At 36.6% G+C, this 23,332-nt stretch overlaps 1 protein-coding gene across 8 annotated transcripts in view; it reads left to right on the plus strand.

The window, feature by feature from the left end:
* Positions 1 to 23,332, plus strand: part of LOC105279967 (glutamate receptor ionotropic, NMDA 2B) — a 166,077-nt gene that overhangs the window by 91,407 nt on the left and 51,338 nt on the right. Inside the window, exon 1 of one of the 8 annotated variants that reach the window (XM_011340101.3) lies at positions 7,795 to 10,756. The exons of the other annotated variants lie outside the window; for them this stretch is intronic. The gene's annotated coding sequence lies outside the window, so the exon portion shown is untranslated. Of the gene's footprint in view, positions 1 to 7,794; positions 10,757 to 23,332 lie in introns of those variants that run through there. 8 annotated transcript variants of the gene reach the window in all.

Here is a 23,332-nt window from a genome sequence, read left to right on the forward strand (position 1 = left end):
CGTTCTCATGTACAATTCTGACTGTACTACGTTTAACGCGTCAATCAGATGTCTAATCTAGATCTACTATCTAAGAAGAACTGTGTTTATAAACACGATTTGCGATTACATAGTTGTCCCCTCGCCATCTAACAGTTCCGTTGATTGAACGTGATCGCAAATTAGGATAAGTCGTTTACAATTATCTCAGTAACTATTAACTTTACACCCTAACCAGTATAATACTTTTTTACTCAGCGTTGGACATTCTATCGAAATCCGGGAAAAAATGTTGAGCATCCCATTTAAAAAACTGAAGGTGACCTTCATATTTCGATAAAAAAGAAAGGTAGCAAACAAATGATCATTGCACTATGTGTCCCCCTTCGTACTATGCAACTTTTGTTAGAACAATATTTTCATATAGCACGTATGTTACGATTAATGTAAGGTCGTCAAGATAGGTGACTCACCCTGTATATATGTGTGGGATGAAATATCTTTTATTTAAACATATAAATTAACGATACCTTTAATTAATCACATGTATTCATATTTTTAAATACAATTTCTTGCTTGCAATATTCTTCTATTCGATATTATATTAGCTGCTTCTCGAATGCTGCTTTTGGAGAACGCTCTACGTTTTTCAATGTCTCTGTTATAAATCTTAATCCTGTTTACGTCAGGTGCATATCCTCTGTATATAACTCGTATGAAGGAACTTAGTGATCAAGATTTCCGAGCGATTAATCCGCAACCAATTTACCGTTCGTGACATCTCCGTTATTTGGTCGCATTTACTTCAATCAACGGCAGAGCTTCTCATACATCGAACTAGTTCACTTGGAATGCTTTATAAAATCTGCTTATAGATATTGATATTTGCTTTGGCTTTATTATGGTTTGTGTCAAGATTATGATAATAATTATCAAAGAATAATCATATCTATAATTAATATATAATCAAGAATACAAATGTAACAAAAAAAATGATTTATTAATATAATTTTGTTTGAAATTTTACTAGAAATTATCGTTAATAAACATGGTTAATGTGTATGCGATTTCTTATTATGTGTGTGATTTATCATTATTTTCGTTATTATTACCTTACAAGAATTTGAAATATATTATTTATCTCTATAGCTTAGCTATAATTTTAATTAAATTTCTGAGCAATCAATGAACGTTCGATTTATTTACGAGAATCAGCATGTTGTAGAAGTGACGTGCTTTAAGTGCTCGACATGCTGTCTGAAGCGCTGATCGAAGAGCCTTTGAATTATTTGCCTTAGCCTTCCTTTGTTCGCATCCTTATTAAGGATCCTTTACCCGGTAACACTGTTGAGAAATAGGTTGAAAAAGACTAGGGTGGATATAACAGTACACCAACAAAGGATACAATAGTAAATGTTTTTGAGAATTGTAAGAAGTCTTCCTCGTACGCGTAACGACTTCCGCTCATATCCATAAAATAACACGAGAAACCTCGTAAAAAGTTATTATTCATCAGTTGCAAGATAAACCCAAGTAATTCCAAAAAAGTAAAAATGTTACAAGTTTTGCATTACGTATTTATGACGAATAAGAAGATATTTACATGCATGCTTTGTTCGAAATATTGAGTTGTTATAAAAGTTCGTAACATTATTTTAGTGAAATTCCAAGACGAAATTATATATATATATATATATATATATATTTGCATAAATATTTATTCACCTATATTGTCTTGTTCTACTAACATTTACCATCTTTATGGTAGCTTAATGATTCCATCGTTCCAGAACTTGTCATCTCTTTTTCATAAGAAAAATTAAACAACGCTACCGACGTTTGTTACAACGTAATAATATATTTTCATTCATAAATACGTAAAGCAGAAACGCAAAATATGTTTAGAGAACAATGCACTGACTTGTTAGAAAGTTTTACATTCACTACTGTTTCAGAACGATTTATTCACATCATATTATAGCAACATAACTTCAATTCTTTGTTCTGTGTAGTAAATAATATAATCGATTGAAGTTAATTTGTAACGTGTAATCGTAATCGTATGAGCATTTGCAATTAATAAATCATAGGACCATCTATAGGACCACATAAATAAATTTTCGTAGGATGTCTGCGGGATTTTGTGGATTTGAGGAAAGGGCGGTTGCGAGAACAGCTGCTTTCCGATCAATTTCGCGCAAACTTTGTCACCTCGCACGAATTTTATTCTTTCCCTCGGGATATCTTTCCGATCGATTGATCGATTTCATCTCGCAGACTTAGCGACGACACTCGCGTGAAGACTCATGCTGACCCTTTTTCTGGCGAGTTTGAGCCATTCGAGCAAACGACGTCCCCTTATCGCACGCCATTTCGTAGATTGATGCGACTTACACCGGTGCGCTTCACGGAGTTCAGATTGGTGTGCGTTATCGATTAGTAATTTGGAACGCGGATTTTCCTCCGGTTCGTCGAGCTTAATTTTCTTTCTTGTTCTTCTTTTTTACGGACATGCCTTGACGATGGATCGATGCACAGCAGCACATCATATCGTCCTTGCGTAGTAAAAACGATTTTTCTTTATGCTTTTCGTACAGCGTGAAGCCAAGAGTGGTACGTTGAGATTTTTGTGCAGAACTTCTCTATCATTTATAGTTAATTATAATTAATTTATAATTAATTATAATTTATTATGATTTATGATATAGGAATACATTATATCACGTTTCTCTGACGCGACAGTTATATTTTTTTCATTTATTTTTATAAATTTACGTTCTAGAATCGCAGGGAGACCAGCGAAATTAATTGCCCGTTAACGAAAATGTTCCTTGCTATCAGCTCGTTACCATTATGCAATTGCAAACATTAGACTTGGAGGAAGAAACGAGAATATCGATCGATTTTGTGTATTTGCTTTATTAATAAAACAGGACCATGTTCCATCCATTAGTATCGAGCATCTGACCTGGAACAGTGAATCCGATTCTTCAATACAGAAACTTCCCCGTAATGTTTCTCGTAAAAGTAACCGGTGAATAGCTTGTGTGAAATTGAAGAAACAGCCGTGTAACTTGACACAACCCTCGATCGAGGAAGTAAAAAGGAACTCACTACTCGAGTTTAGTTACAACCAATGGAAACTTCTTATTCCGGCTGCGTCGGCTAGTTCTCTCCTTTCCTCGGAAAAGAGATCTTACTTGCGAGTTATCTCACCGTTTCCTCGAGGTAGTTAAGGGAACTATCGGCGACAATTTTCCAAGATACAAATGTTCTGAATGTTCGTCGACGAATCGCATGTCTCTTCCGTTTAAATTTTTCTCGTAATGCATCACTATCTCCTGCACGCATCGATATATCAATATATCAACATGTCATCAATATGACAACTATAACGGATTGTTTTATCATCTATCGTATGAAGTTATTACACGCGCGTATTTTTATGAACAATAAAATGGAATGGCGTTTCCCTTGGGGCAATTTTGAGTGCCACGAGTAAAGCAATACGATCTGCTCTCTTCTCCGGCGAAGTGAATCACGATAGTGTTCGCTATTCTCGGTTGTTCATCAAGTAGAAATTTTAGAAGTGTTACCTACGATCAGATGATATTATCGCTTCGCGTGTATCTGGATTTCGATGCTCTAGATTTCGTCCCCGATGCCATCTCGCAGTTGGCAACATTTCATCAATCCCGTTTCCCGAGCGATCAAATGCGTCATTCGGACAGGCCATGCAGGTCTCCCAGGGCGAAGCCACTTGGCCGCTCGTCATTCAATAAAAGAGAGGGAAATCACGTCGGGCCGCTAATGGAGCTTTTCAATGGTTTCGTGGTGCTATTCTCCAGCCAATCCCTAATAATCGATTTTCGCGTGGCAAAAGGTGTGATCATTTCACAAGGAAGGAAGAATCTCTTTCCTTTGAGTTATACTTGATAGAAAATGAAGATGTTTTTGAAACGAAATTATAAGGATACAGAAAATTCAAGATATTACTCTCAATTTTAAGCAGAAGTTTACTTACATAAATTAAAGATGTTATTAAGATGTTTATTGAACGATTCGATTTCAGAGAAAATTTTTGACTGTGAAAACGTGAGAGAAATTTGCGAGAACAGAATTTACATTAAAAGAAGTTTACACAAGTAGAAGCAGGAGGTCAAAGGAAATAGCGCCAGTTTGTCCCGTATGCGTCTCGAGGGTGCAACAGGGTGGGTCTCGGTACTTGAAGGCGGTTTGAATTTGTACCTTCTTCGCCTTGATCAAACTTGTACGAGCGCAAGGCGAGTCGAATCGAAATATTGTCAAACACTCGACGTGCTGCAGCGAGCTCGAAATTGGCGAAACGAAGTGATGGTATAGAAAAGTGTTGCTGACACATTTACGAACGAAAAATTGATAACGGCAGTAATAAATTGTTTTGCGAAGGGAATTTTTTTAAATTCACTGGCGCTACAGATAATTTCGCGCTCAAAAGATTAATTACGTGGCCTGTAATGATTCTGACAGTTTCACGAAAGCCGTGCTTTCGTAGCTGCAAATTGTAACTGTACAGAGAACCGTAAACAGAACACGGAAAACTGAAAACGCACGTACGTCAGCCAAGACTTTGTTTTAAAAAATCTTCTATCTTCTTTGGAAGGACAAACAGGCAGAAGAACAGAATGGAATGGACGTAGAACTAGGTCATGCTCGGAACACGCATGTTATTTGCTCCGGAGATGAAAGGACATGGAGGCAATACTCCAACGTATATACCCGTTAATACCAACGTATATTATCCGCCTCTTTTTGCATGCGATCGCAGACGAAAGGACAGAAGAATGCGCTTTGTGCCACCCGGAATGACGTCCGAATAAAAAGTAAGGCAAATCGTCACCGCGAGATCGGCATAATAGAGTAGACTATCCTATCGTCGCTGTGGCAAATTGAGAGTCTGCAAAATTGAAGACCTGAAGCGAGAAAATGCACGTAGACCGCGCGACAAAGGCCGTATGGCAAAGCGACTCGGCGTGAATCTCGTAAGCCGAGCGTACGCATTGTGGTTTTCAGCGATTCGATATGATCCGTGCTGGGAACGGCCTTATGAATATGTGATGCCGATACTATTACGTCAGACTGTCCGCGCGTCATGTTACAACACACGACGGACACGTCCAGCCATATTTTCGTAGGAAACTATGTGCATAAATAAAAAAAGGCATCTGCAGTTTCGATTTTATTACTGTCATCGCGGACGCAATACCTTTTGTCACGATAATCATCTGATACATACATCTGACACATGCAGCGAAGCTTATAATATCATCAAGTAATCAAGAAGATCAAGTAACCAAAGATGAAGTAAATCAAGTAATGACGTTAACTATCTACTTCAAAGTTACAGTTGCTCACGAGTAAAAAAATTTCGAAAACAATGCATTAATAAGAACGCATTAATAAAAGAAGAGTTTGCGGTTTTGAATGTTTAAGCATCAGATCTTACTAGACACCACGTTCCACGATATAGATAATTTTTTGTGTAACATTTTGCTCGCCTGAGCTCGCTTAAATGGGAGATTTCTAGAGATATCTAATTGTAAGAGACAGCTATACACAGACACGTTCGCAAGGCACGCTATCTCCGCCGCAATGGACAAACACACAAATGACGTTTATAGCAGCAGCAGCAGCTAATTTTCCATTCGTAATTATATACCAAGTAAACAGTAGTGCGAATACTCGGCATTTGAAGCTGAGCTGCTCGCACATCCAGGCGCTGTTTGTCGCGGCGTAATATTACGATCTCTCGCACGTAGAGATGGATGCCTCTGCCACTCTCTAGAATTTCAGAGCGCGCGGAAATGTAGTCAAAGTAATGCAATAAAGCACTGCCCTTACCCATCTATCTGCAGGTCGGTCTGTCCGCAACAGAAAGCCGTCAGTCTCGCTCATAGCTGATATTTATTTGTGTGAGCTGGCATGAACTTGCTCCTATGAGCCTTCTCATATGTGCCAGCTCAACTGTTTTCGCGCACGATATCCTTGGGGCATCTGAATTCCGTTTACTATGCTGTCTCTCAAACATCCGGTTACTTGTAGTGCAACGTGAGATTTCCGTTGTTCGATCATCACACGCATGGAACCGCAATCCTTATTCCTCGCTTTGTCAACGAATTTCGTCAACTGAAAGCTCTTTCCAGAAATAGAAACCTCTCTTCAATCCGCTGTCCAGTTTCATGGAATAATCAAGTCATGCCGGTACAAATAATTGAAGCACTAATTGAAACAGCAGATGATTAAATAAGTTACTGTTGTCCAATTATAATTAATATAATTTCGATTTTTTATTGTAAAGCTATAGAAAATATAATCTGCTATTTTATCGTTGTAATTGGATATCGCTTGTGGCAATGTGATTTTCGATAGCGCTTCAGTGCATGTGATACAGTAATGCTGCAACTGTATTCGAATTTATTCAACTATTCTCACGCGTGTAGATTGTAACTATACAATTTCCGTTGAATTTTCTGCCTGTATTTTCTAGTGATTCACACGTCGTTTCGTGGTCGAGTTCAAAATGAATGAACAACTGTGGTTCCGAAGTGCACGTTCGAGTTTTACGTGATACTCTAACAAACACATGTACGACACATGCGGATGACTAGAACCGAACAAAACCCATTCAGGCAATTACTTTACTTTTGTGCGTAGGACGGCAAAGCACACTGCAAGAAGACTCGCTTTTACAGCGAAGTCTTAATTACAACACAAATAACGAAGCACGATCCAAGCTCTCTTATTCCCTATTCAGCATGGATCCAAACAAAATTACGTGTTCCGCGGCCTTTTCTCTTTTACAATGCAAAGTAACGCTATCACGTACAATGCTTTAATTTAATTAGAAGCTCGTGTAACACTGGATGAAAGAAAACCTGTTTGTTAACGTGATACGTTCAAACTCTTATAGAACTTTTAAATTAATATGTATATTGATTTAAATATATAAATATAAATATTATATATATATATAAAATATTTATATTTATGTATTTATATATATGTATGTATATATTGAATGAATTTGGAATCATCTCCTATATTATCAGATTCAAACTATGACTATTCTCTATGAATGGTAAGATTTTTTCCTGATCACTATAAATGGCATTGCGTTTTAGCAATTTCAAGTGACTCCTTTTATCGCGTCAGCGAAAGGTTTTCAGTCTCACTGAATAACTACACTGTCGACCATGTCGGACAAAATATCTTTCGACGTCTTTTGATGCCTTTGCCGGGGCTTATTACATTAACATAAGAATGAGCGCGCACTTACAATGGGGAAGCGCCAACGGAATCGAGTTGGAATTACTGGGCGCCTACTCGGTCGAGTTTTACATTTGCATATCCCGCGAGACAGGGTAGTCCTTAAAAGGGACAGGAGATGGACCAGAGAAAAGCGGACGCCGAGCGTGTCAGTACCAAGTCTAATCTTGTTTTCGTAATTCGTGCGGCAACGGAGGATTCGTATCGATTGGCAGCATCCCCTCTGTTTACGAGATACGGCAGCTTGCTTGTTAGATCTGTTCTAGCGGAATGTACGATATGTGTAGATATAATATGCATATAATTATCTGTGTATCAATCGATTACCGATAGCGCATCCCATCGCCGGTTGTAGTGGTTGATTTCACTAAAAAGCAGCAGTATATTTAATAACAATGTAACATATTTATTAATAATGTAATGTGATATATTTATTAATAATATATTTATACAATTAATGTAATATGTTTATGATTTTAGATGCTAATATAAAGAAAATGTCGAATATAATGCATTATTTGTGTAATTTACGTGAAGGATTTGGTGCGTAATGGCAACGCGTATATATTGTATAAATTATGCTACCACGGTCTCTATGTTAAATTGGCGCGAGAGATGTTCTTCTAATTAAGTAAAGTTACATCTGGAGAGGATGCGGAAAGATTGTAACGACATCGTTAATTTCACGCACGCGTTACAATTCCATCCACAATGTGGTAATTGTTTTCCCTCGTATACGGGAAATATTGCCATTTCCACGCTTATTGCATCAACACCGAGCGAGTTCTGGTGAGCAGTTAGGGTGAAGTATACGGGAGGAACATGGAATTACGTTCAGTTAAGCGGGAATTTAATCATGACCCACGCGTAATTTTTCATAAGTCAGTTTTCCCTCTGCTGCGAGTCATAATGGTGTTTACCGACAAATGTAATATTATTGTCATATATGTTTCATTCTAATTCTAACTATTAACTATTAACTATTGACTATTAACTATTAATTATTGTTTTAGATATGAAATTAAATGATGTTGAGCTTAATTTAAATCACTTCGTGCGTATTTTAAAATAATTAAATTAAATGAGTATTATATATTACTTTAATATTATCAACGTTTTAACAAAATGATACAGTAGCTCTAATACTTTAAAGTAAAATTATTTTTGCATGATTTTATTGTTATAGAACATGCGAATATTTTTATATTAAATATAATTGCTTGCATCTCTTTTTTTCTCCTTTTTCTTTATTTTATTTGGTAAAGAGTTAAAGATGCTTAATAATCGATACTTAAAGAAAGGAAAAGAACAGAGAAAAAGAAAGAGAAAAATATGGACACAATTTATTATAATAGTATTGAAATCGCACATTATACGCACAGTTATTATTTATCATCAATTACATTTAATACATCTTGGACACAAGACTGAATTCTGGAATTAAGTTAAGCAAATACGAACGATTTCACTGTTATTTGGCCTCGCCCGGATTAAGCCGCAAGCTGAATATCGCTCCCGCAGCAACGTGTCGTTTCACTATACGTAAATAGCTTCCTCCCACCCCCTGTCTGGCACCCTCCACGCATTGCATCAACATTCGAGATCCCGCCCGCGCTTTCATTATGGGGGAGCAGGGTGCCGAACAAGATGCAATGAAGACGGCGCAAGGGGAAGCAGGGAGATAAGGCAACCGTCTTTCATCCCTCACATGCTTAAACCCCGACATCCCTCGTCGCAACGTGTGAAAGTCCTGACCCTTACAGTACCGTGGGCCGCCGTCGCAGCCGCCACCGCCGTCGTCGTCGTCGTCGTTGGCGGCGTATTCGCCGCGGTATCCATAGTGACGGAGCACATGCGCGATGGGGTGACTCGGGCCATCCACCGTGGAGCACACCACGGGGGTGGTTTTTCGTGTTGGCACACCCGGGCTGTTGGCTGGGCGGTGTCTGCGGCCTTCACTTTCCTCCCGAAAATCGAAGGCTACGGGAGTTGATAGCCGTCCCTTTTTCCTCTGTCTTTCCTCTCCGTCACCTTCGTTTTTTCACCCACCGTCACCGTCCTTATCCTCTCTCCTTTCTTCTTTCCCCTTTCTTCGGTTCTTCGCTTCCTCCACCATCACCACCACCTGTGTCTTGATCTCTTCTTGTTTTCATCTCCTTCATTTTCTCCCCTCTTGTCACCGCTTAATTTCTCGCCACGTCAGTCGGGTTGTCATCACTTCTGTATTTTTTTCTCCTCGTACACGTGTTAAGAGGGACGCGCGAGGCCGTATGGTTGCATCCGCCGCAACGCGGTGTGCACGTGTCGAAACGAAGCAAAGAAAAATACAAGTGAAAGTGTCGCACCCCAAGCGGTTTCAACAGCTCCCGTTCTGTGCACGGCAATCGCTTGCTCAGCGCTTGCAGCAGTCCGGAACTTTCTTACGTCGTTCTACACTGATAGAAGACTCTTGAGACTTGGAAGACTCTCGAGCGATCTCGACAAGCGACCGTCAGGCCCCGCTTCCGGCCGAAGTGTCGGAGAGGCGGCATCGAATCGGATCGAAGGATCGGGCGGCGCGTGCATGTAATGCAAGTCAATCGCTTCCGCTGCGCTAGTGAAACTTCCTGATCACGTGAGCCAGCAGCGAGGGTGGCGAGGCGGTAAAGGAGGTGCCGTGGTGCCGAGTGCGTCGTAGTCAGCGATACGACCACCAGCAAGACATACGTTCTCCCGCGTGGGAAGCCACTGATGGATTCTCCGATTTTCACCGACTAACGAAGGCGACCCGGCGTGCGCGTCGATCGATCATCCGAGGACCGCTCTACCCCGAAGATCGGCCGCCAGTCTCGGTCGTTCCGCGGCGAGGTTCCGACGCGTCGCGTCGATCCTCCGGCGTGTCTGACAAATCTCGGTCATCCTGCGGATGATTCACGCATGGGAGACATCGCTCGTCTCGATCTTTGTCATCATGAGCATGAGGAAATACACCATGCCGTGCGTAACGGTGGAACAACTGACGCGTGACAGCAACTCGGCGCGCGGCCGTTTGCGACGCGATCGGACAGTCGACGGCGCGGTGATTTAAATAGACACGCTGCGTGTGCTTTTTTTATTTCGCCGACAACACGCGACTCCAACCAAGCCGAAGCCAAGCGAAGCGGACCGCACCGAATCGGATCGACCGTGCGTAATTACGGCCAAGCGTGTAATCGCCACCTCCGACGAATCGCGCGATGTGTGCATCCAGTTTCGATCAAGAATGACCTGATTGCATCCTCGGAGCTAGGATCGATTCTGGAGAGCGTCCGTCGTCTTTCCGTCGTCTCTCCCTTGTTCTTCCCTCTATCTTTGCCGCCTCTGTATACCCATCGTCATCCGGTGGAACATTGCGGCCCGCAGAAGCGGATCCTCGCGGTCGGCGCGGATGACACCACTGCCAGATCGATCACTGTCAAGTAGATCGTGCGCGCTTTCGCGCAGCTTCGTAAAGGTATCCTGCCGTTCCGATGATCCGCAGGAGGATCATCGAGGCTGCTGATCGCATGCGAATGAATGAGTGCAATTAATTGCAGGTCAAAGTCTCGAAGTCTCGCTTGTTTTATTCACGAAAGCAGCTTATTCGACATTGTTAATTCGAGTATTTGTATGCTTATCATTATTCGTTATCTGATGCTGATTATTTTTGTAAAACACTGTTCTGAAAACGCGCTGCTAAAAAATGGAAATATTGAAATGTATTAAAAGGTATTAAATGTCACGATATACCTTATGCTCTTGGTCCCTTTGCATTTCCATTTTTTGAACATTTTTGATATCGCATATATGTAATGTGCAAGTGTGATTCTACTCTAGGCAGCACATTCTCTTTAATATATACGTCATAGAAAATTTTAATTAAACATTGGGATATTTATTTCAAGCATATAACATGTACAGATCTCGTGTAAAACGTTTTATATTACCACAATTTTTCGGCACAAAGCTGATAATAATCGCTCAAAAGTCGATTATGCTCTCTATTTGTTTATCTCTCTTTCTCTCTTTCTCTCCATGAAAATCTATATTCGTTATGTTATTACCACTTTTGCCGCTCGGTTTCTCCACGATCTCATCCACCCGCGAAAATATTCCATTCGAACGATGCGCTTATCGCTCGCGCCCGAGTTTCATTATAAGCGCGCGATGATATCCATACATATATACTCATACGCACACACCCACTTACGCGCGCACATATAGATACACATTCACATATAAATATACACAGAGTTATATGCACAATTTTCATGATATGCACGAGGAAACATGCCATTTCTCTTGCGTTTATGATGTAACCGGGTGCGGATCGCGCGCGCATCGTGCGATCCGCTCGAGTTAATTCCATCGGTCGGCTTCCATCCGTCGGAGCCAATGCAACCCCAGTTGGACGATCGCAAATGAAACGCGCACAGATCTCTCGACGTCACCCCTCTCGGTCGATGAATATTCTGTGGTCGGCCCGTTAACCATGAGTCGCTCGTGGCCACGAGCACGCCCGTAGGGCGCTCGCCTGCATAATGTCTGGTCCGAAGTGCACTCCTACATCTGTGTGTCCGGGCTCTTCCGTGAGCCTTGAGTGCAGCCTTCCGGCGTGTACCCCTTAACGAGGCGTTAATTAGGGGTTACTTCGATTACGCCCCGTCCTGGGCAAATATCCAGCCCTAATGGAACGTTCTTTATTTCTCATTCTCGTCGTCGTTCATTTTAACATCTCTCTTGTGCCTGCGGGTTCAACGTTGCGACCCGTTCCTTGAGTTGTGTTTAAGAGCGACGTTTAACGTCACACGTCACTTCCTTCGCTACTTGCGCAACGATCGTTCCTTGCGATCGATAATGTGTAAACGGTGCGATTTATCGCGCTCCGGGGTAGCAACGTTTCCTCATGTTGCAAAACGGCTAACAGCACGTTTCCTGCAACGTTTCTTTGGTTATCGCATCCATTATTGTCGCGTGAGATATCGATTCGCTACCCTCCGTTTATACGAATCACCGATGTATCCAAATAAAATGCAAGGGTGCTTACTCTACTTTTCATCATTAATCTCTGCCAAGCAAACATACGACGTTGTAAACATTGCAAAAGTACTGATTGCGCTGCGTTTAATGGGACTGATGTAGATAGTACAAAATTATTAGCAAAAATTTTGAAAGCTGAAAGGATACCTAATAATTCGTCATGTTTTATTTGTAAAATACATCTGCTTAAAATCACAAAATTTCCCTCACGAAATATAAATGACATATTTAAAATATCAACAAAATTGTTGCCAGATTCACGATAATATTTTGATTACTATGCTGCTATATTTCAGAAAATTCAAATAAATACAGAATTTGTATATGTCGTAAGATGCGATCTATAGACATAATACGTTTTTTCGAGAAAAACAGTTTTAATAGCGCCATAATGGAAATGGTTAATCAATGCCGATGCTATTAAAGCTGAGTAATTTCTACATATAAAGTTTATTTTTATTGAATGCCATTCCTTAAGCACCGATTATATGAGCAATTTTTACTGTGTTAATAACCTTACTGCCCCGCAATCGCGCAGAATCTAGATTAAACCATCCGTAACGCGCTAAAGAGTGGCGCGGGCAACCTTAATAACCGTCTTTATTTTTCGCTTTTTCTCCCCTTGCTTTTCTTGCCTTCAGAAATTGATAACTCTACACCTTGTTCCACGCTACATGCAATTTTTCTGTCTTTGAAGCTCGAGATAACATTATTGTGTTCCACTTTACGCAGCTGTCCGCCTTATTCATTATACAGCTAAAATAAGAAAAAAATTACTTTTATATCTTTCCTAAAACTGCATTTTCAAACCTCGTAGGAACAATTCCGTGATGTCTTGCATTGAAATGCTCAACGCATTTCGAGAATGTATTTTTCATCAGATGCAACATATCATGACTTTTGCAACAATCATTTCGTGTGTTTGCTTAAAGGATTAGAATAAAAAGAGATATAAACGAGCTGTATTTTATTTGATTGGATCGGAGATGTAAACGAAGGGAAATATATTGAAACTCTTGTAATATAATAGGATTTTATTATTACCTAAATTAAGATTTATTGGATAATATTTAATTAATTAATTTCGTGGAATAAAGTTAACTTTTATCTTAACATCTGCGTAGAAAGTTTTAAATCTTCAGCTGTTATACTTTTACAATACTTTCTGACTGCACTTTCGATATATTTCTTATTTTCCGGATAATCTTCAACCCAATCTTAAACTATCTTTTTATATTATTTGTCTTTAATTTCTATAGAAGAAAAGTTGCTCTTTTATTTTCGTTTTAATTACTTTATGATCATAAGAGAATGTACTTACTTTTAGTTTCTTTTTACAAACTAAAAGTAAAGAAATATATTAGTAATGTATCATTACATTAAATATAATCAAAAATTTAAGATAGTGAAGATCTTCAAATGAAAATGAAATATATTTACAATTAGGCTTTTTAATTAACGTAATGTATTAAATGAAATTAACATTAATTAATATTAATATCAGTCATATAATTAACAAAACCATTAATAAAGAATAGATATTTACGATTGTTGCAAGATTTCATGAAATTGACTTCTATTCAGGGAAATATATACATCTGACAAAGCTAGAGAAAATCCTTTATTGAAATATGATAATTATAATTTCCGAAACTCTTTTCTCTTCGTATTTCGAGCTTTCTTTTTGAGGTTTCTTTCATTTCTTAGTTTTATTCATATGTATTTATATTCATATTATTATTCATATTCATATTATCTTTCTATACATGACTCTGAAATATTATACATATGTATAAATGTGGTGTATATACGCGGCTGGCATTTATATAACATATATTTTTCTTAACAGCATAGTCACCCCTTGTTTATCAAGAGAAAGCGCTCGCGTGGCCAACGTCAAAAAAGCAATTCCAAGTTGTGTCACCCCCAGTGTGATATACGGTCCGGTCCGAACTAAATCTTTTTTCCCTTCCTTTTCAACATCTGCCCTTGCCCTTTGAACGTTCATCTTTTTAAACTCTATTTACGACGTAATTATTGACCATCGCTGAGATTCATGAACCAACATATGCGAACCACCTGTAGATATCAAGCACTTTCAGTATTATTCGTGAATATTCGTATTATTAATTCATGTTGCAATTTATAGTGACAAATAATATTCAATGGAGCGAAACTATTTTCGTATTGAGTAATGTGTACATTTATAAAAACTGTATTGTTCGAAAAATTATTCTGCAGTTTCCATTTTCCCGATTTTAGAACGCGTTATTTTAGAACGTATTATCAGATATATAATTTAAAGAATTAAATTGAAAAAACAAATCAAATTTTTTATATTTATTGTTTTAAATAATATTAATCAATAAGTGTTATATTAACATTATTTTGTCGTATTTTGTTTGTACTTTTGTTTGTGCGTGAAGTTAGAAAGAAATGAATACATGAAAATAATCAAACGAATAGGTAAAAATAATTTTATGAAAATATTATTTCCATATATTTTTTCAATGAAAAATTTTTAAATCTTTTGTCTCTTTTATCTCTTTCCATTCACTGCAACACTCTACTGAGTAGTGAGATGCCAAAATAAAAATTAATTATGAAGCAACAGATTGGATGCTGTTGCACGTTGCCAATGCCAAGAAATAAGATATAATAAAATCATGATTACATAACCATAGTTATAAAACTGTACTAGTTGTTATATACAATTTTATTCTAACGATTTTCGTAAAAGCTTTATAATAAAATTAATTTTATCGCTCACATTTAGTAAAAGTGTTGTACCTCTTCATTTGAGAAACTTTTCAGTGTATTTTTTACGGTTCTGGCAAAAAATTCTGCAGCAGAATATTTGCGCGTTAGGACAAAATTAGTAATTAATGTGTCATGCACAGAGTTTCATGAACTACGCAACACACACACACACACACACACACACACACACACACACACACACACACACACACACACAAAATTGTCTTATACATTATTTACGCTCTATTAAATAATCATGTGTTTAAGTGCGGCTGCACGGTTTGTGGACGTTACGCGTTGAATTTCGCGCATGTAGCATATGAGTAATCAACTAGTTAAACTACAATAATTTTGGCGATAATTCCATCTCGAGTTTCTTTCAAGTTTCTGAGTTTCAAAGCAAACTGCAATTATTAATAATTATAGCTACAACATTATTGTTGTGCTATCAACGGAAGCTTTATTACAGGGAAACTGTTGTTTTCAATATTTCATTAAAAAGGATAAAAATCTATCTCACGTCTGTAAATAGTAATTCGTCAATCGGGACACATACTGAAACGTAAAAGCGTGGAAAGCGAATGAGGATTTTAATTTTCATCCACATTAATCTTTTTGAACAGGACTGAATGCAATCAAAGCATTTATACTACAATTGTTGAATTTGCTGGTATCAGTTGATTAAATATAAATGTATAATATGTCATTTTCATATTTATCTTTTTCTGAGAAAGTGTTTAGGGTATGAAACGTGTAGATCCCATTATCTTTGCTGCGAAACAAACATGTTCCATCAGATAGTTAAGATTGAGAGAATTTCTTTCGAGACATATATGTCTCCTATAGGATTAATAATAATTATACATTGTTAATAAATAAGCGTCAATTTGCTCATCTATCTCATGTTGTCTTATGCATTGCAAAAGAATGTAATGCAAACTGCGACATTTGTTATTAGTTGATAATAAAACTGCTTTTTTTACATAGAAATGAATCGGAATATGTAATGTGATTTGTAATGGGATCATACGGGCCAAGTTTGCGAAACTATTAATCTCATTAACAGTGAAGTTCGCGCGTACCGACGTATTCTCTCATGTGTAACAGCAAACGCGCATCGGTCGTTAATGACGAAAGTGGCAATTCAATTTCTGGCTCTCGTATCACTCCGTATTCTTGATCCGTATCGGATTTAATTTCATGTATTGGATTGCGATGAGAAAACGGCTCGTGTTGGAGGAAAGTAGGCAAAAAAAGGGGGAAAACAATTAATTGATGCAGAGAATCTCGAATCAACTTGCCAAAGAGCTGATGAAACCAAGTCTGCATCGAATTTCGCTTGTACATTAAGGGAATCGATTTTCCGTCTTGTTTTCCTGCCCGAGTTGCACAAATACACTGCGCAAAATAAAAAGAGACCGTTCGTTCGATATTGGACTTTATTTTTGTGTTCAATATAATATATAAGTTACGTATTTCCATTATTTCTGATATCAATAAAATAATTAATTGCGTTTCTAATGACACTGAGTGCAAATATACGAAATGTCCGTAAAATGATAAACATGAGAGATAAATTATTAAAGAATCAATAAAAATATAACGGAAAAAGATAAAAAATATTTATATCAAGTTCGGTTTTAGAAAAAAGATGATTTTTGTTTAACATTTATTATTGCTATTTTATATCATTTAACTATTTATGAAATTTTGTCATCATCATTATTATACTACACATTTAGTGACATGTATAATAATAGAACTTTCTCTGTGTAACTTCGAAACCAGCGTTTCCACTTAATTAATCGTGCTCATTATGATGGGGCACGTTTGAGGGAACTAATTTTATTTTGCTCGTGAAAACGCAAACGCGCTATCTTTGCTTCTATCAAAACACACGTGGAAACGCCGGAGGCGTTAAAACTTCATAAGCCTTTATAGACATGAAGGAATAAGCTATACAAAAGAACAGCTTCGTATTCTGAACGGAAAATAAAAATTTAATTAGTTTGCTCTATCCGGTCTTATATACCTTTTACGGTATGAAATTCAATTCTAACTTTTTAAGCTGAACAAAAGAACAGTGCAATAGGGTGAATGGGCAAAATTGAGGTGAACAGTTGCATTTGAAAGAGTGTTGACATAAAAATTTTTAATGGAATATTTTAAAAATCGTTAACAGCGTGCAAATGCAAGGCTTTAAATATATATAGATATTAATGTAAAAATAGAATTATATAAAAATAGAATAGAAAAACAAAATTAATATTTAAAAAATATCAGTTATATACTTTTAACATGATATATAGTTTTCTTTGAATTAGAAATTCGTGTTACCTTCAACTATAATAATAATAAACATTTGTTTGAGTTTGGAATTTAATTTTGTGAATAGTACTTTGAGCATAAAATAACTTTGAAGTAATAGGTAAAGAGGAATAGCACCTCTATCAACTTTGTTTTAAGAAGTACAGAAGTTCGTGCCCGAGAGATAAAATTGAAATTTACGCGAATATTTGAGGAACGTAACGAGCATAATTTAACAACTTTAACGACATCGAAAATTTAAAGTGAGAATTGAACATTCTTTAAACTTATGTGACCAACATTCTAATAATATAATGAAAATATAATGAATCAAGTTGTCGCACGATTCTGAGTCGCCTTTTGCTGAGAAAGACATTTTAAACTAATTATTGCAATTAATAATTGTTATCAAAAATTGATATTAGCCAGAGATAAAGAGATAACAAAGTACAAAATTCTTCTCTTATAAAAAAGATAACAAATATAATATTACAATGAAACATTGTTGAATAATTTTGCTTATAATTTTGCTTATAATAGAATATTAAAATTTGACTAGATCATAATTATAATACTTGATATCTTAATGATCTTCCTTTACTTTCGTTTAATGTTGGTTTTTCTTAGCTATTTACATTTTGTTTGCTGTAAACTTTTTATTAATCCGAAAGAGATTTTTGTCAGAGGCTATGAAAATTGTGAGAATTGTAATAATTAAATGAAGGAATAAAAATCGAAGAAAAAATAAAAAACTTTAATCAAGATTGATGAAATGAAATTAAAACAAAGACGATAAAATAATAGCAAAGATCGCTCATGCTTAAGAAATGATTTAATGGAGGAAAAACGATTCACCGTATCGTGGATTAATGCTACTTATGTTGAAGATAAATATATCCGATCGCTGAAGAATAATCTATTGTACTGTACCTATATATATATATATATATATATATATATATATATATATATATATGTACATATGTGTATGTATATATGAAACAGTATTTCATTTATGCACTTTATCAATTTTTGCACTAATCCTATGTTTTACGATTTGTATTTCCGATTTCTTGTCTTCGACTGCTACAGATATCAGCATTAAATCACTTACACATTGGAGCTAATGAAAATTTATTAAACAAATATAAAAATACGTTTAATCGTTGATAATCGATTGTATTCAATAACAATCAAACAATAAAGATATTTAGAAATGAATTTGCTTTAAAAGCATCGAATATTAAATAATATCGATCAATCTTTGAAATATTGATATCGCTCTTTTTACCTCTTTTTTTTTGTTTTCAATAATTAATCGTTCTACGTTCTCGTTTTCAGTTTTGCGACAGTATATCATTGTCTTTGCTATTATTAGAAATACTTTAGATTAATCATAAATCAATCATTTTTACCACTAAAATATATTTTGATATACTTTTTACATTCTCAACAAAGATCTATATCAAAATATTTGAAATGTCAAGCATCAGCGAAATTTCGCTTTTCTTGATGCAGAATATATATTTTTTCGAAATTTGTGCTTTCTTCAATGTTACGGAATGTTACCGCGACTTTTCTCAAGTGTTCCATCTAACTTTAAGATTAATGTCCCCCGACCAATACCTGCCGTTTCAACTCCCTGTAATCTCGCGGTTCGATTTCCCTTTTTCTCCATTTCGTTTTGTCGCACGATTCGGTGCGAATTGAAAGAAGAGGGTAGCACAGCTTACCCTTGTTCTATCTTCTAATCTTACGAAGTTGGTTATTGTTTTGGAAGGATAACAATCATGGGTCAGTGCAAAGGATTCAATTATTTATAATATCGATTTAATCAGGATGAATCCTCCGAGGGCAATGATGACACTTATGGATAGTAAGTAAAAGACTAATGTATTTAAAACAGTTGAGAATTAACACGATTAACAAATAGAAAAATAAAGAAATGGAATTGAACAAATAGAAAACTCGCTTTCAGTCTCTACATCGATTCGTCCGCGATTCCAACTTGAATCTCGCAAATCTGACGCTATTTCCGACTCGACAATTCTCGACAAATCTCGACAAATAACCCTTCGCTCGTTTGTGCTCTTGGTCTATTTATATCACACTGAGAAAAAAATGTAATTGATCTTACGAAATGTTTTGTCACGGGCTGCCAACAAAATATATACTTATTTCAACAAGTTATATATTGAATCAAATATATAATTGTTGGATTATAATTCTCATACGTGTGATTACACATCCATATCCATAATCCAAGAACTACATATTTGTTTCAATATATAACTTGTTGAAATAAGTATATATTTTGTTGGCAGCCCGTGACAAAACATTTCGTAAGATCAATTACATTTTTTTCTCAGTGCATAAGCCTATCAACGGTGAGGCCTGAATATCGCTAACTGGGGATATTTTTCATTTAATCGCTCCTTAGACCCTTACATATTGAAACGGGATAATTTGTTTTTTTCCAATTCTGAAAATAGGAAGCGAGAACGAGGAACCTGTTTACATAGTGTTAGCCATTTTTCACGTTTCATCATTTTTTGAACATCTTCGAAGAGAATTCTACCGGTTGCACGACTACTATTCGTGTAAGTAAACGATATGTTCGAAATTGCACGAGGATACAATTGTTTTAAAGAATCATTGCATTGCGTAATATCGCTTTTCCCGACAAACTAGATATGATATAGGAAATCAGTTGCTTGCATTTTATTCAATCAAATATTTTGTATAAAATATTGTACTCTATTGTAGTTTCATAATAAAATATTCTGTTCCAAATTGAAGTACAAAGTAGAAATATTATTATGCGATTGTAATGCATGAATGCTCGCAGTTTTCTTTTTTATTTATTTCGAAGTCGAAGACAGTGATTCTTGATCTTATATTCATCTCACGATCGAGAAAGAACATCTTCCAAGAATCATTACGTAATTGAGAATCCTGTCACGAAACGCTCGAACTTGCAGGAATGCTGTCGTGCGTATCCGCGTGCACTATTAATACGATGAGTCGATCTCCAATCTGTATCCCTTTATTTCCGTCCGTTTCGAGTCCTATTTCTATCAATAATCCTGACAGTACGTCGGAACGCGAAGTGGCGGCTGGTGCAGCCTGACGTCGCCGAGATCTTGCCGGCATCCGGATATTTCCGCGCAATCCTGTTATCGCCGATTTCCTTTGGCATAAATAGCTCTAATTCGATACGTCTCGCAGCAACCTTGGCGGTATCGAAATATCTCATATCTGTCAGAATTTACATGCATCCACTTATGAAGTACTTCATCTACAAGACGGAATCTATTAATATGCCTTCTCGAGAAAGCTTTATTTTACTTAAATAATTACACGAGTTTTTGTAAAAGGAGATATAATTATCGCGAATTTATTGTATGGTGGGAATTTCCAGGTAAAATTTTGGAACCGTTTTGACAAATTGTATTTTATCTGAATCCTTTACAAGTTTTCGTTATAACATGTCGTTGTAACAAGACTGAAAGTCGGACAAGCTTTTATCAAAGAATTTGTTGAAGTCACGTAGCCAAATTTGATTCATGTCAGTATTCAATTTGAAATTTGTCACTGCCGTCTGCACAGTCATTAAGAGTGACGTATTTGTAGGTAGAGATTCAAAATTCTTTACTGTCATCTCTACTATCCTATTCATCAGCATTTAGGAAAGGTTTCAGCGGGTCTTGTTCGCCAATCATCCACAAATCCTGTATTGACGACTGTTCATTTGTCTCTCCGTACCTATAGAGTGAGATCGTTCTCATTGACATTTCCGATAGAAACTCGAAACGCCAATCTTTGTCGATGAGATCAAAATTTGAGACATACGATAGCGAATCGCGTTATTGGCATTTTCCTTTGGTGCTGATAGATCCAATCTACTTGATCCTAGAGAAACTATCTCTCTTACAAGCTTAAAAAATTGCGTTTACTCCAACTTACATCGAACGTGAGATCGCAATCTTCAATCTAAATCAGGATTGAAATGGGATATCAGAAATTTTTAAAGTAGGACTCGTAACTCGTTAAATTGGAAAATATATAGTTTTATTTATATATTTTTTTACTTAATATAAACTTTACAGCGAATTCGGATAATTAATTTCGACGTTAAAACATTGATTTGAACAATAACGGGAGTTGTGTTGCACTGGAGTAATTAAAATTGTTTTTCAGTTTCGCTTTTGGTGCTGAAGCTTTGATTAAACGCGTCGTTCTCGCGATGGAGTGCAACCACAATTTCTTAAACGCTTCCAAATGTAACAAAGTAACGTAATTTAGCGCGTTTCATGGCCGAATTTCTGTGTATTATTATTATTATTAGTCACAACATGAGATTGTTGCAAAAGGTGATCATCAGTTGTGGGATCTGGCGTCACGTGACTGTGATCCTTGCAAAGTATTATTTCCAAAATCCAAGGCTTAACCGAAGCTGATACGATTATCTTCCTAAACTTGGGCATCGGTTTCCACCGGTGATTTCACGAGCGATGGCGTAACTTTGCGTTTGCCAAGAAATCTCGGAAACCTCCTGCTGGGTCTTCACGCGTCTTAACGACAATTTCTTGTAACAAGACAAGCGTGGGTTTGTTTGTTACGTGTACGATCCCGACTGTTGTATTTATATCATTAACTTTGTCTGGCATCTCGCTTGTCGTCGAGTTTAAATGTGAGAGTTTGCGATGGATTAAGTGTATCAGCGTTCATGGTGTTTCCACCATCCTACATTGTGATTAATCTTATCGCTTTCGTTTCTCGGTGCAACAGAAGGTAATATCTATGTATGTTTAAATAACTTTGTGCGTTTAATGTACAACATAACTTCTTTTTACTAGATTTAATCCTGTTTTTTAATCTGTATTTAGATATTATTTGGCTTGCATAATCTGAGAAATTCTATAAAATATTATAAAACTCTACAAAAAGACATATACGGATATGAAAATATGAAAATATGCATAAATCGGTGAAAATGAAAAAAATTATAATGGTCGAGAAAGATTTTATCGAATGTACAGACATTAATAAACAAAGTTGTAACAAGAGATATATCCTCGTTCTGCATGCAAAAACATGCTTTTGTGTTACGAGATAATAATAAATTTGTTAAATTCAATATTTCACATTGCCGTATAAAATACGCCGCGTGTTATATAGTATTTATCGTAATGCAAATTTCATGTTTATCGGTTTTAACGCGCTCAATTTACGTAAATCCGATCAATTGCGGCCCAATTTTCTGCGCTTTCTCACACGGAGAGTCGTGTTTTCCTGATTTTTGTAATAATCATCAAGTGCGTGAATAATGTTGTTTACACAAGCGAAAGAATGCACGAGTAACCAGCTTCGTTAACCGAACAACGTTCTTGTTGACTTGTATACTGCACTCAACAGACAATAGAGTCATCACAGGAGAGGGAAACGTACATAGGGTTCTCATTCCTCACTGCCCGTTTTTGTTTGGATTTACAAAGTTCTTCCGTTCTGTTGTATGTCATATTATCGGAGAAGCTGCTTAACGAGCAGTTCGTTCAAGACGAATCCTGTTAGTAATTTCGTGCCAAGAAAGAGTATTTATCCGTGCTCTTCTTGATTATATCTTTTCACACGTTTCTAAACTTGAAACACACGAACGTATTGCACGTTTACATTTTCGAGAAAGCAAGTAGAAATTTAGTAGACGTAACAGACATTTAGAAATGCAATTAATAAACCTGTATGTATCAGCTATTATACAATCATGACATGTTACTGTATTTTATTGCTGAGTACATAGTAGAAAGATATGTTTGGTGCACGATAATTAAATGCAAGCGCGTAATACGTCGCCATAATTACCAATTAATACGGTATTACACAGCGCGGAAGATGCCTCTTCATCGGACGGCAATGAAAATCTCAATAATTGGCGGTCTTGATG

The sequence above is a fragment of the Ooceraea biroi genome, chromosome 1, assembly GCF_003672135.1.
Source record: "Ooceraea biroi isolate clonal line C1 chromosome 1, Obir_v5.4, whole genome shotgun sequence".
NCBI classification, from domain to species: Eukaryota; Metazoa; Arthropoda; class Insecta; order Hymenoptera; family Formicidae; genus Ooceraea; species Ooceraea biroi.